Genomic DNA, 16,011 nt, shown 5'->3' on the forward strand with positions numbered 1-16,011 from the left:
CATCCAAAGACTCGTCGTATGTTCACCACAATGAACTGCGATTTTCTGGAAACAGAGTATTTTTATTCCCCGCCACACAGTGGTCAGGGGGAGGAACAGTGTGACACACTGAGTTGGCTGGGGTACTCTCACACTCCAGAAAATTCAGAGAATTCGTCCACAGTTCCAGAAAATTCAGAGAATTTGTTCACCGTACCAGATTCCACAGTTGATTCGGAGACACCTCCAGAAGAACAGATCCCTCTAGATCAGTCCTCTCAAGAACAAAGTGTCACCGACAATATAAGTCCTAACCTGATATCCGAGGTAAGTACTTCTTCACCTGATAATACACTTGAAACAAGAATAGAAGATCTCTCAAGTGAAAGTGTGCAGGTAAGTGAAGAACAGATAAGTACTGAGGTTCCAGAACGATATGTGCTTCCAGCAAGATCCACCAGAGGAATTCCTGCAAAACGATATTCCCCAGAAAAGTTTTCTAGAGGTTCTAAATATCCAGTGGCAAATATGGTAAGGAGAAGTCTTTCTGAAGAAGCAAAAGCATTCGCAACAAAATTATATTCAGAAGAAATTCCATCAAATACAGAGCAAGCATTGAAAATAAAGAAATGGAAGGATGCTATGGAAACTGAGATGGATGCACTCAGGAAAAGTGAAACATGGGACAAATGTGTTTTACCTCAAGGAAAGAAACCAGTAGGGTGTCGGTGGATCTATACCATTAAAATTAAGCCAGATGGTACTGTAGAACGATACAAAGCTCGATTGGTGGCCAAGGGATACACTCAAACATATGGCATTGACTATTCTGAAACATTCTCTCCAGTTGCAAAACTAGATACAATAAGAGTCTTATTCTCTCTAGCAGCAAATCAAGGGTGGCCTTTACATCAGTTTGATGTTAAGAATGCTTTCTTACACGGGGAATTAAAAGAAGAAGTATATATGGATCCTCCACCTGGTTTCTCTCAAAGTTTCAAACCTGGAGAGGTCTGTAAGTTAAAGAAGTCACTGTATGGGCTGAAACAATCACCAAGAGCATGGTTTGGCAGGTTCACACTGGCAATGAAGAGTTATGGGTATAAACAAAGTAATTCAGATCATACTTTGTTTCTGAGTCATAGAGGAAACCGGATAACGTGTTTAATTATCTACGTCGATGATATGATTATCACCGGAAATGATGAAAGTGAAATAAAGAAGCTGAAAGAAAAACTATGTGCAGAATTTGAAATGAAGGACCTAGGGAATCTGAAATAATTTCTCGGAATTGAGGTATTGAGGTCACAACAAGGAATATTCATTTGTCAGAAAAAGTATATATTAGATTTTCTGGCAGAAACTGGAATGATTGATTGCAAACCGGCAGATACACCCATGGTTATCAATCAAAAGTTGTTTATGAAGTTAAATGGTAAACTTGCTGACAAAAATAGGTATCAACGGATGGTTGGGAAGCTAATCTATCTAGCTCATACTCGTCCAGATATCGCGTATGCAGTTGGAGTAGTAAGTCAGTTCATGCATCAGCCCCAAGAAGAACATATGGATGCTGTTGTAAGAATTATCAGATACCTCAAAGGAACTACTGGTCACAGAGTTTTGTTTAAAGCAAATGGTCATCTTAATATTCAAATGTATACAGATGCTGATTGGGCTGGAGACAAAGGAAATAAAAGATCAACATCAGGGTATTTCTCTATAGTTGGGGGAAATCTTGTCACGTGGAAAAGTAAAAAGCAAAAAGTTGTGTCTTTATCAAGTGCTGAAGCAGAATTTCGTGGTATATCTAAAGGCTTGGCAGAAGCATTATGGCTGAAGAAACTTATGACAGAGTTGGGATTCGCTCCCAAAGGAAGCATTCAGATAATGAGTGATAATGAAGCTGCTATTCAAATCTCAGAAAATCCGGTACAACATGATAGGACCAAGCATGTGGAAGTTGATCGTCACTTCATAAAAGAAAAAATTGAAGACGGGGTTATCAAGTTACCATTCGTCAAATCTGAAGATCAAGTTGCTGATATCTTAACGAAAGCAGTAGGGACAATAATGTTTCATAAATGTTTGAGCAAGTTGAATTTTGGTGATCTCACTATTCAACTTGAGGGGGAGTGTTAGAATTAAAGATTAGGGATCAGACCAAATCATCATTTCCCAAATTAAAGAGATTTGTCTTCATCAACAAACAAAGGATCAAACTTGATTTTGTTTCTATAGTTAGACTTTCAAATTGATGTATAAATAGGGGCTCCTCATTTATGTACCGATCATCACAAATTATAAATACAAAATTCAATATTTCATTTTCTATACTTTGTCACCTGGTTCCCTGCTCTCTTTTTTTTGGTAAGATCTTTTAACATGATGATATATAATCGTATCAAGTATTTTAGTGCTAATGATATTCTTATAAGACATCTATTGATCAATTCCATGTTAAACTCACAATACCAAAAAACATATATGGAGTAACCCAGGACTTAAACTCATAAGCCCGTTGATGACATAGATGAACCACATTTTGTGATGTCAGACATATTCATTAGATGAGAATGTGACAATGGGTCATTAGATAGATCTTCTTCTTATTAAAACAATCAAATATATAACTAAATTCTCCATACCAACGCTTTGAATATTTCAAATAAGAAAACTAACACAATAATATTGCAAAACAAGTTTAGGGTAATATATACAATAAATTAAAACATATACGAGTATTAATTTACCACTATACTTTTATGAGTGTATATAAGGTGTATAAATATTTGTATACTTACCATAAAGTTTATTGGTTAACTTTTGATATGGAATGTACAATTTTTTTTAAACACGTTAAATGAACCCTAATACATTTTCATACTTTTATAAAATATAGTGTAATTGACAACTGCAGATAAGTAATTTAATTTTGGATTTACAAAAGCAATGTGTATGCATAATGCATGTACATATTGGAATCGGAAGTGCTTACAGAAATAAACAAGAATAAATAGTACTTAAAGATAATCTAAGAAAGATATTAGGAGTACTAATCATTGATAATTAGTAATAATCATACGTTAACCTTTTTATGTGGAAAATTAGTGAAGGATTTGTAACCAAGCATTGGGAGGGTTTAATAACTCAAATCTAATTTCATCTTAATTAGAGTGAGATATTCCATTCATTCATATAAGGATATAGATGCATGCATGTTTGCAACAAATATTTGTTAAAGTTAATTTTATGCCAAAAGCATTGCTCCTTCAAGAGATTTCCAAAAGTAATTAGCCAATTGCATGCATGCTAGAGGAGTAATTTAGTTATGAAACCTTTGATGAAATATGGAAAATGATTTTTTGTAAATAAAAAATTTATCTTTTGAAAAAATATGATATGTTAAAAAACCACAAGCGTGCAATTTAAGTATTTTTAGTGTTTGAAGAAGCTATCAATATGTTTCAATCTCCACCAATGAATGTTGGAAATTTACAGGTTTGACATGACCAACGATAGTTACATCATTAGTCGATTGTTTTGTGGAACACATGTAATTAAAAGCGTCGAATTATAACGAAAGCATATGATCTAATTAGAAGAAACGAATCAAACAAAAACACAAAGTGTAAAGACCACGGAAATCGATTTATTTGGTGAATTAATTGATTCGCTTGTGTTGAACTACTAGTTTTAACACACAGGCTTCATAAGATTTTTTACTTTAGAAGTTAAAATGAGTTTTGTTGACCTTTGAAATGTACGTCTACATGTTGACTTTCAGTGCCAAATGTTTGCAAAGTAAAATGGGAGGTGTTCCAACATTGAGCCAGTCTTGTGTGAATACTGGGCTTGCTACCATTTCAATAGGTTTATTATTTTTGTTCTAAAAGAAATGAAGTAAGGTTTGTATCAATGTTTTAAAAACCGGTATTTTAATCATATCGGCATGAAAAAAATTTCCGGTATTATCGGAAATACCGGCCGGTACGACTATTTAGTTTATTTTATTATTATTTTACAAAATTTGTTACAATTTAACAAAAATAGTCAAAATAACAATTATAATTCACTAAAAAATAATACCAAATAGGCATTTTATAACAAAATATATGGTTTAAATTTCACAAATAACAAAAACTAACATTATAGTATCATAAAAAAATATTTGAAAAAATTTCAAAAAAAAAAATGAAAATACCGGTAATACCGGAAAATACCGAAAATATCGGCCGGTATGGAATAAAAAAAATATCGAATATTACTGGGATTCAAATTCCGGAATACCCTCAAATACCGGTAATACTGGCCGATTTATACTGTTATTTAAAACATTGGTTTGTATCATCTTCAAAGTTGAAGATGAATAATAAGTTTGACCTCCAAAGGCAAACTAAGCCTAGTAAAGTTCACATACCATAGGAATTGAAATCCTCTCTTGAAAAGTACCAAACCTATAAGAACAAAAGTTAATTAAAATGTTTGTAATTATTAACCTCAAAGACACGTACACTACCGTGAATACAAGTATTAAGGGAAAGTTATATTAATGACTTGACAGTTATCCATAACCAATTGGGCTTCGGAAAAAAAGCTAAAAAGATTTTTAAAAGGATCGTTATAGTGGCGTGTTGGAGTTTATGGAAGGCAAGGAACGACTACAAATTCTCGGAGACGGAAATTAATGTTGGAAAAATCATCATTTGTGTTAGGTCAACAAGTTTCTTGTGGTATAATAATAAAACAAAAAGTGGTAAAATAGATTGGGAAAAGTGGTGTAAATTCGATGTAAATTAATAGTTTCCTTGTATTGTTTTTAACCCCGTGTGTTTGGCGGGGTGTGTGAATAAAAGTTACCTTAAAAAAAAAAATTAAGGGAAAATTATAAAGAGAAAAATATGATCAAAATAAGAGAAAAATAATTTCTGTAAATGTATCGAAAAAAAGATCCACCTTCATAATCATAAACTTACATGGTTACACATTGTCGCCGTCGCATCCATTGTGAACTCCATTCTCCAATATTGCTATACTCGCCTCCGTATCCATCGCATAAAGACCACAAACAAGTCATAAATCAGAAAGTGTGAAGGAAATAAAATCCTTGAAGATTGGTTTTGAATTTAGGATCCAAAAGTTAAAGATATTTAACTTTGAAGTTAATTTAATTTAAACATTCATAATTGTCATGATTCTTGTTTTCCTCAAGTTTTCCTCTGAAAGTTCAACCTAAAAATGCGTTCGTTAAGTAATTTTGGATGTCGAATCTAAGAATTTATAAAATCAAAGGGTGACATTTGAAATATTAAAAGTCCAAAACAAGCAAAGTTGAGTCTCTTTTAGATCAAAATTTCCAACAAGAAATAGGTGAGTAATGGTATTTGTCGAGTATATAATTGACTTGATTTGAAAAGGCATTAAGCATTAATTTGAAAATGACACGATAATATATATAAAAATAGGAGTTACATACGCAATTTGAATTTCATGTCATCTATACGAATCAATGGGTATACGTATAATAAAATAGTACTCTTACAAATTAAGAGAGGGGATAAAAAAAAACATTTCATGATGAGTGTGACATTGACTATATATGTGTGATAATAATTTAAAGTCATGAATAAAAATCAAGCACCTCAATGACAAAACCCACCAACATACGAGAAGGGGTGTGGGGCAAGACAGATAAGTGGAGGTTGTATAGATGTTACCTTTGGCTATGGAAATGTATTTCTTTTTCTTCTTCTATGGGGTCTTCGGTTGCAAAGTGGTTAGGGAAAATTTACATATCCATGCTTCACTTTCGTTATGTTTCTCAAACATCTTGTCTTCTTCTTCTTATCTCTAGCACACTCACATATGTACGCGTTATTTAGAATTAATGAAGTTTTGTCTTAATTTAAAAAGCAAGTTGCATACAATATAGGGACATGTCCCACATTGATTGTATGAGCAACCAGTGAGAATATCAGAGGTCTCAAACCCGTTAATACATTAAATTAGTTTATTAGATTATGTTCTTGTGTTCTTCATTTAACTATTACTTCTAAGTTTAAATTATAATGGATGATGCCACTGTATATTTGTTAATTACCTCATATTATTATTATTATTATTATTATTATTATTATTATTATTATTATTATTATTATTATTATTATTATTATTATTATTATTATTATTATTTTAAAGCCTACCGCTACATTCACCGCAATGACGGTGACAACACTGTTGACTCGGATTAGAGTAATAAGGTATATCCTGACCACCACCCACATTGGCTTGCGAGAGTATCCCGTGGTCTTGCGTCGTAGTCAATGTTGAAGAAGCGGCGTTTAGCTGAAAAATTAGTTGATTCAGCCAGTCGATCTTCTGTCGAAGATATACAAGATGCTCACTCTCCGTGGTCTAGCCGCTTTGTTCTCAGAAATGCCCTAAATGACGTTATTCACATTTGAGAGGTGTTTGGAGTCCTAATTTAGGTGGGTTTGGATAGCCATTTTACAATCACGAAGGTCCATTGTAGTGATTTTGGTTGAAAATAAGTTGTGGAGTAAATGAGAATTGGGTGAAAATGAAAGTTGTGGTGTAAAAAATGGAAGAAGAATAGGGTTTTTAAGGTAGAAAAGTAGGTTAAAAAAATATATATATTTTTTAAAAGTCAGATGTAGCCGGTTTTTTTTGGGGGGGGGGGGGGGGGGGGAGGGGGACCCACCATCCCCAACGTTTGAAATTTGAAGCCCAAGATCGATTAATGTACTCGATTCTATACCCGATTTGACCATAGCCGAGCCTTACCTAACCACCCTCCATTACACGCCAATTGGGCACGGCGAACCCGAGCCTAGTCCGATAGGTACTCCCTCCAGCCTAGGGATGTGCAAATGGCCCGACCCGTGAAAACCCGGCCCGTGACCCGCCAATGCATGAAAATAGGAACCGTGACCCAGCCCATGAAGGTTCGGTTCAGGTCGTGGGTGGGTCACGAGTTTCCTTCATCTTTTTTTGGTTTTTGGCTTGATCGATCTGGCCCGGCCCGGCCCGACCCGCGCAACCCATGACCCGAAAATGCCACAAAAGCTTGACCCGTGACCCGACCCGTTAGCCCTACGAGTGGGTCAGTTAGGGCGGGTCACGGTTTTTTTTTTCTCAGCCCTACTCCAGCCTAACAAAAATTGAAAAAAGATGCATTAATTGGAACATGATGATGCGTGTAGGCTTCTATAGCCTTCGTACTATATATCAGCTTAAAATTCCCAATGTGCAAAATAGGCTTTTTATGATCAAAAAAATTTGACGTAACATTAAACTGAAAAAGTAATGAAAGTGGTACTAGGATTCTTATTCTTGCTTTCGCATATTTAATTTCCCAAAATATCCTACTAGTATTTTTTTTAACATTACAGAAAACTAGAAGGTACACACACAATGCGATAGCGGGTGGTGTTAACGACAGTGGTGGTGATAGCGGCAACGATGGTGTCGATGATAGTAAAAATGTGGTTATTAATGTAAAGGTAATTGATGTAAAAGAGAATTTATATTTATTTTAAATTGGAAGTCTATATATATGTTGTAAATAATTTCATTAAAATATTACTTGGAGACATTTTAGTAAATAAACAATAAGGACATTTTAGGTATACTAAATCATCATTTGAGAAAAAAAAAGTTGTTTTATAAAAGAAAATAGATATGTTATTTATTTACACTTATTTTTTTGCACTTTTAATAAATATGAAAATAACTTTTAAATTTGTTCACATTCAATTTTAGAAAACAAAATTTGACTTTTTCACACTTAAGTTTTTAGTGTGAAAAGATATATCAATTATTCACCCAAAAAATTGTGGAAGTCAGTTTGTATTTTGTAATACTAAATATTTTTATACAAGAGAAAGTATGAAGAAGTGAGGTGTTATACTTTGACTTTCACATTTTTAATTATTTTGATTTATATATTTGTTTGTGTTTTATATTAGATATAAACATTTTTTTCTAAATATATATTTTTAATTATTTAATTTATTATTAAGATAAGTGTAAACGTTGATAACATCTTTTATTTGTGTAATTAGTATTTACGCAAATGGAAAATTAATACATTTTAAACGCTTTATTATTTTTTTTCGAACAACATAAATTTTTATTAAACCATTCGGCAAGGAACCGAAGATCATAAAAAGGATTACATCAACAGAGAAGGAGTAGCTTGCCATGAAGGCCACGATAAAGAAAACTTATTACAGCGCGACGATAACCATAAAAAAGAAGTGGTAACCGTAGATAGAAATATAGTGTTGTTGGTATCGTGATCAAGTTGAAAGGCTGATTCCTATTTTTCCACAATATCCACTACCAACTAGAAAAAAAACGAAGAAGGATCTACTTATACGAAGCAGGGCCATGCACACTGTCTACCCAATTATGCATATCAGTAGGATTGTAGTCCGGTATAGAAAGTTGTAGTCATCTTCAGAGAAGTGTTCTTGAATCACTAGCAACCCTACAAGTATTAAAGGTGTGCTCAATCAAATCAAGGCCCGAGAAGCAAATAGGGCAGGTTAATGAGATATTTGAAACTCTACGCAATGCCAAGTTAATCCTAGATGGCAAGCGATCACGAAATAATCTCCAAGTGAAAATGTTGATCTTTTTTGGAAGCCACGGATTCCAAGTTGTACTGAAGTTAGCAGCAGCTAACAAGAAAGTATCAAGTGCATGACGGAAGTTGGATACTTGAAAATCCTTCTCGCCACGGTAATTCCAAGACCACACATCGTTTCCAGTCGACAACTTAAACTCACCAATCAATTTTATCATTGAATTTAGATCCTCCTGCTCTCTACCTAAACAAACTAATATAAGCTTTATGCTCAACAAACTAATAGGAAGTAAAAAACTTTTATTACCGTATTTTTAAAAAGAAAACATTATATAAGCTTTTTTAAAAAACTCATAATCATATATGAATGCATGCAACTTAAGCATGAGCACGGGGAAAAACCAACACGACCCGTGAAAACCCGAAACCCGACAATGTAACAAAATCGAACCCGTGACTCGGCTCATTATCTTATCAGGCGGGTCGTCTGACTCGGTTTCAGGCGGGTTCGATTATCAGGTTTAAGTGACATGTGTTCATTACGTGTCAAAAATTGGTCGGCCCGACCCAATACGAAACCTGGCACGTATAAACAAATCGAACTCATGACCCGGACTGCTACCTTATCGGGCAAGGCAGTTCAAATCGGGTTCAGACTAGTTGCGGGTTTTCGAGTCCTATGTTTATCCCTAATGCAGCTATATATGCCATATTAAAAAGGCTATGCTAAAGGTTTTAATATCATCTGGTATGGTTTTGAATACAAATCCTATAACCTAATTCAGGAATTACTTACTTGAATGATGAACCATTGAACCTTCTCAAATTTCAATGCAGCATAATCGAATATTTTGTGCTCAATGAGAAATATTAGTCTTCTTTAATCGTCTTCGTTTAGCAACTCATTTTATTTATATTGATTTAATTGATATTTCATAAATAAAATATGTGCTGGTAAAATTAATTAATAGTTGGTTGAATATTTCATAAAGAATAAGTGAATATATGATATTGATTAGAAGTTGTAATATTAAAAGATGAGTATAGTTTATACGCTCGTTTGGTGCGCGCGTGAACCAACCCAACAAACAAGGAAAGGATGCCTCTCGGGGCTAGAGTGGTGCCCGTGTATTGCAGCGGCAACGCTCTATAACGCTTTAGATACCGTAACGGTTATAGCATTCAGTTTACTTAATGAGATGCGTCAATGCAGGATCTAACCGTATATATCATTCTAAAAATGAGTCGCGTATTAGGTGAAAAAATAATGAAGTCCAAACACTAACCATGAAAAATAACCACTTATAATTGTAGGGGAGGAGACCAATGCAATTAAAAAAATAAATAGTCAAAGATTAAAATTTAATACGAATATACAAAGGACATAATTGGTTTGTAATTTCGTGAGTTATTAAAAGGTAATTATTGTTTAAACATTTTGTAATACTAGCATGTTAGCCGTGCAATGCAGCGGTGATCGTGGCGCAGACGATGTGGTGGCAGGTGCGACAGTTGGTGGCAGATGAGGCGTCGATTGGTGTAGATTATTGATATAAATAGTTAATGGAGATATTTTAAAAGATAAATGATAGATAGTGTAACGTAATCATTAATGTTAAGGGGTAGTGTAACTGAAAATATTTGAGTGCTAAGTGAAAATATTATATATTTTAAGGGTAGTAAATTAAAATATTACATGGAAGGACATTTTAGACATTTCCCCCCATGTAACTTTCAACATGGGAGAATTTTCTTTAATAAGTAGTATAAATAATATCTGACAATAATATCTGAAAATATTTGAGTGCTAATTGTGGGTTTTTTTTATTAAGGGTAATTTCAGAATTTCGAGGATAAGGTGTGTAGGGTAGTTTAAATGTAGAAGGTATATTAAGTAATTCAAAGCTAAAGAGTTAAATGGGGAGATGGTAGTTTGTTTATATAGGTAATATAGATTAAAACTATCAATATGTTTAAAAAGTGACTCGTTATGATTGTATAACATATTAGAGTTGATCGCAGCAATTGAACCGATGATCTTATTGGTTTGCTTGAAATTTCATTGGTTGTTCCTAACTCTAGAAAATAACGCGTCTAACTGTCCGGGAAAATCTTCACATATTGTTCCTCCGTCTCATTACCATCAGCTCTGTTCAGTTAACCTTCTCACGTGTGTTACATATTGTGTTAGATAGGAAAATGGAAGGGTTTAGAACTTTTGTGTTAGATGTTGTTACTATCGAAGGGTTATAAGAATGCCTAAGAAAACAAATAGGAAAATAAACTTCATGACCTACCTTTAGATAAAAGATATCACGCAAATGAAGTTACAACCTTTAAAAAAAAAAAAACTAACTATTAAGAAATTGAAAAAGTCTGACCGTTGATTTTCACTCTCAAAAACGATTTCCAACAACGAGTTAGTGATTAAATCGTGATTATATGAAAGATTTCTCTTAAAGATGATGCAGAATTTTGCTTCTTTGCGTTCTTTTCACATAGCGCCCTATTATATAAGATAAACTACTTAATCTTTTTTTGCTTTTTGTATTTACTTTAATTTGTATGTTAATCAATTAGGCCCCCAAAATTAATCTCGTTTAAAGCCTCCAAAAAAATTAAACTGACACTGAGTATATAGAAATCCATAAAATGATAGATCTAGTTGAATTTTGGACATGTCATAAAGATCAATACCATGAAGCTACATACAAAATTTTATGATCTAATTAACTCATCAAGATCAACGAGTAATATATCGAACTTTCAAATTTTGTATTTTCGATTTGTGTCTTTCATATCAAGATGCATTTTACAAAAAGGTTAGACCAATCGGGTAATCAATTTCTCAATTAACATTGATTGAATATGGGCGGAAATCAACACTCATCGGATCATTAATTTCTACTATATTATAAAACATTTGTTTCTTTAAAAAAATTTCAATTTTCAATTTTTAAGCATTCATTTTCATCTCTCTCCTTAAATCTCAACCACTTATTTTTTTTCTCTCTCATCCAAAAATCATTATATTCCTTAATACATTTGAATCTTTTATCTCAAAAGTCGTACATCGATAAATTATAAAAATTATATGGATGTTCATAAAATTTCATGCTCTTTCATTAGAGAGGTCATTCGATATACTTTCGACTAATTTTTAAATCCGAGACGGAACCCGTACAGTTAAGACATTTGATTATCACACTCTATGGCCTATCACACTCTATGACCTATCACCCATCATCTCACCGCTGTAAGGCACATATACTTTCTCTCGTCAACTTTAAAAGAAAAATAGTACAGTACCTAAAAGTTGAAAGTTACCACTTAAAGGCACAAACTGGTAATGTTTTTATGTACACACATAAGTAAAGGCTAATAATTAAAATCCATGGACCAATATCTACGCCCTAGCTAATCATCACTATCGTTCCATCATATTTTTCTTCTCGTGTAAATGAGATTACATTTGTTTTAAATGTCAGCATAATTTGTGTTAGGATTTTTCAATACGTACTACTGGCGAAAATTCTATTTTTTTTTATTATCTATATTGTGTTTATAAAATTATCTATATTGTTCTAGATGACATTTTCTGTTACCATTTGAAGTCAAACAAATTGACTTTGTTTATCAATATTTTTAAATAGTTGTGCATGGTAACCATAGTCCATATATACTAAACTGTGACACACGACCAAATAAGGGTATGATACATATGATCGATCATTTAGCTTGTTTCCTTTTTGGTTTGTCTTTCTTTAATTTCTAATCTTTTACATTGATCAGCGTGGTCATGAATAATAACCATCCTTACTAACCTGTGACGTGTGTCCAGGGACGGCTCCAGCTTGGGGGCAGCGGGGTCAGTTGCCCCCACTCTAATTTTAGTACAATGTAAATTTTTAAAATTTAAATGGTATATTTGTAATTTCCTTGTAAAAGTAAGAAAAAATAAGTAGGAAATAAATATAAATGTTACCTTCGTTGTCAACTTGTCATAAACTTATTATTTGTATGTCATTGGTCATCAAACATTAATTTTAAGATAGATTTTTTCATTAAGAGATTAAAAAAAATCCGAGTTGTTTTGATTTTTAATATAAAGAATGAAATATAGTTTAGTGAAAAAACTTTCGTTGTTTGGGTATGTAAATGTGTAGTATATTATAGTGGAATTGTTTATAGAAAATGTATTTTTTTTTAATATACATAATATTTATCACAAGCAATTAATTATAATTATCATAATGTAGAGAATATATATATATACAAGCTAATTTCAGTATATCTAAAGAAGTATATTTTTTGGGTTTCTTGTATTATATGATTGAATATGTTTTCATTTAATAAGATCTTGTTTGATACGTGCGGTCATTATTTATTAAGAAAAACTAGTATTTTTAAATATGAATATTAGACCTGGTGTAGATAACAAATTCTTTTGAGGGTCCATTTTCTATTTTTAAGCTAGGACTCTTTTTTTGTTTTGTTTTGTTTTTTTTTTCATTTTTGGATACAGCTGTTATAAATATGACAAATAACTTTTAATTTTGCCCCCTAGCAAAAAATTTTCTGGCTCCATCCCTGCCCGTGTCCAATAAGAGCATGACACGTGATGGCATTTCTTGTTGGTTTCTTTCTCCTTCGCATTATAAATTTATGTAATATTATTCAAAACAGTATTTTAAATACCAATATTTTAATTGTATCAATATATGTGTTACCTAATAATGGTATTATCGATATGGCTAATTTTATTATTTTTAATTGAAATGCTACAAAACCTATTATAATGGAACAAGAATAATCAAAATACTGTTACAATTAACTAAAAAATAATACAAAATATGTATTTTATCTCAAAATATAAGTTTTAAAATTTGCAAACAACAACAAATAACATTAAAATATCATAAAAATATATTTTTTAAAATCATAAAAATAAAAAAATAAAAAATGAAAAAACCGGTTTTACACTACCAACTAATATCAGCAGTAATGAAAAGTGAAAATACTGAGCTAGTTGTACCGGACGACCGACCAATAACCGGTATTACTGATTGGTACGTACTGGTATTTAATGTACAACAATTTGTATTTTAATTTCCAAAAATTAAATAAAAATCATGCTTATCATTTTTCCTTAGATAACTGATACAATACACAATAAGACTATTTTATATCTTCTTGTGTGTTTGATAAAAAAAGATAGATAATAAATTATACAATTTTTTGCTTATTATTACTTTGGGTAGTAATTTATTTTTAAAAAATAACAAAAAGGTTTAGTAAGTATGACACAAGTACTTGCATGTAAAAAAAAATTAGTGCATTTGAATTAATTGCATATGTTTTATGGCCAAATTCTTTTTCACTACTTTAGAAACCTAAAGAAGCCAAAGACTGTCTCATTCGTTGCCCCATGTCGACTCACAGTCTCACTCACAGTCACAGTATGTAAGTCTCACAGAATTTATAGATGTGGTCTTCGAGTATGTTTAAATGGACGTGATCTGTCTTCTATTTTGTTTAAATAACAATCATGGTACTTCAACTACTCTTTATGTACCAAACTTGTCCTTTTTTGGCAACCTAGAGGCTAAAGCTTCCCGTTCATTTGGACATTTGCGAATCACGTGTTAAAGTATAGGTTATCGATTAGCACAGAAAGTTCGTGACTCGATCTTCGAGCCAAGTGTTAATACTTTTATATATTGATTAGTTTACTAAATATGAGTAATATTTATTACATACCTTATGATTAAAAAAAAAAAAAAAACCTACTATACATACCTAAATAAAATGAGACTAAATAATTGGAACATTAAAGTAACTTTAAACTAGCTAGCCATCGACACCAACTTTTTTGGATATGTGCAGCAAGAAATACCCAACAATTTTATAAACTTTAAAACATCAAAGATATTCACAAGCTAGCCAGGTAGCAAAGGTCAATGGGGCATGTCCAAAACCCTTGTTATCAACTTAGTTTGAAGAATTTGTGTCTAGAGATGTGATTTACTTTGATTCAAATAATCTTCAAACTCGATCTATAACTACTTTAAATATTTCTAACATTCAATTTAGTTTGCAATAACGTCTATCCTTACTTATTTCTACACTTAAATAGTTAAATGTTTGTTATTAATATTAAAGATATTTGATGTTCAGTCAAAATGACTCTCTGACAATTGGTTAGTAAAATTGTTACTTTGTTAGTGAAATTATGAGACATCGGTGAATTGAAATATGTGCAAAATAAGTTACAAGATTGTTTGAAATCTATTCCACCGTGTTTTTTTTTTTAAAGTAAATTTTATTAACTTTATCTCCCGCAAACTTGCAGGGAACAACTATATGAGTTACATCGATATCATACAACTATAAATTTACATCAAATTTACCTCAGTCATCCCACAAAATGGAAAGATGTTTCCCTCTATATTTGAACCAAAGATAACTAAGAGACTTAATCTCATGAACGATCTTCTCAAGGCACACCTTGTCGTTATCAAACCTCGTTGCGTTTCTTGCCTTTCAAATGCACCAAGTTGCCACAAATATGACCCCTTTTATCACTGATAAGAAGTTGCCTAGCGTCTTTAACTGTGAACGACTTACTTGAACCACCCAACCACCTCCATTTGTCTGTTTCATCTTTCAAGAGCACTCCTTCCAGCAGTTTGCCCATCTTTCAACGACCTTACATCTTTTGTACTTCTCAATTAAGCTTGAACAACAACCCAAATTCCTCTTTCAATGGCTTATTGATCACCCATGGGTCCAGCCAAAACCGAACATCTTTGCCATCCCCAACCTCCCCTTTAATTAACTGCCCCATCCCCACATTTGCAACCTTCACTCTATCAATCGCTCTTACCATGTTTTTCCAGTTACTAGCTAGCATATGACTTATTCACAGGGATACTACTCCAACTTCTTTTGGTATCATGTAAAGCAACATACAATGATCTGCCTCCAGATGCCATTCGTGTCTGTTCGAAATCTCCAAATCCATTTAGTATGTAAGGCAATATTAGTCGTGGTAGGTGATGGTGTTGAAATAGTGCAACACATTCATTAGGATGAAAAACTTAAAACGAGTAGTTAATAAATGTTATTTTTTTTAGAACGTCAGTTAATAAATGTTATATTTTTTTTTTTTGTATTGAAATTTCAAAAAGTTGGATACTTCATTAATAAAAAAAATAGATGAATATTCTAGGTCAAAAAGTTGAATACTTTTTATGGCATTTTTCACTTTAAAAAAGTTTTTTCCTCGGCGTTTTATATTGAATGAGAGTAATTTATATTTATATTTGAGTTTTGCTAAACGATTAAGGTGCATTAATTAGTTGTACATTTACCATAAATTTAAGGACGGACTTTTAATATGGAAAACTACAATTTTTTTA

Source organism: Erigeron canadensis, chromosome 1, assembly GCF_010389155.1.
Source record: "Erigeron canadensis isolate Cc75 chromosome 1, C_canadensis_v1, whole genome shotgun sequence".
In the NCBI taxonomy this organism is placed as follows: domain Eukaryota; kingdom Viridiplantae; phylum Streptophyta; class Magnoliopsida; order Asterales; family Asteraceae; genus Erigeron; species Erigeron canadensis.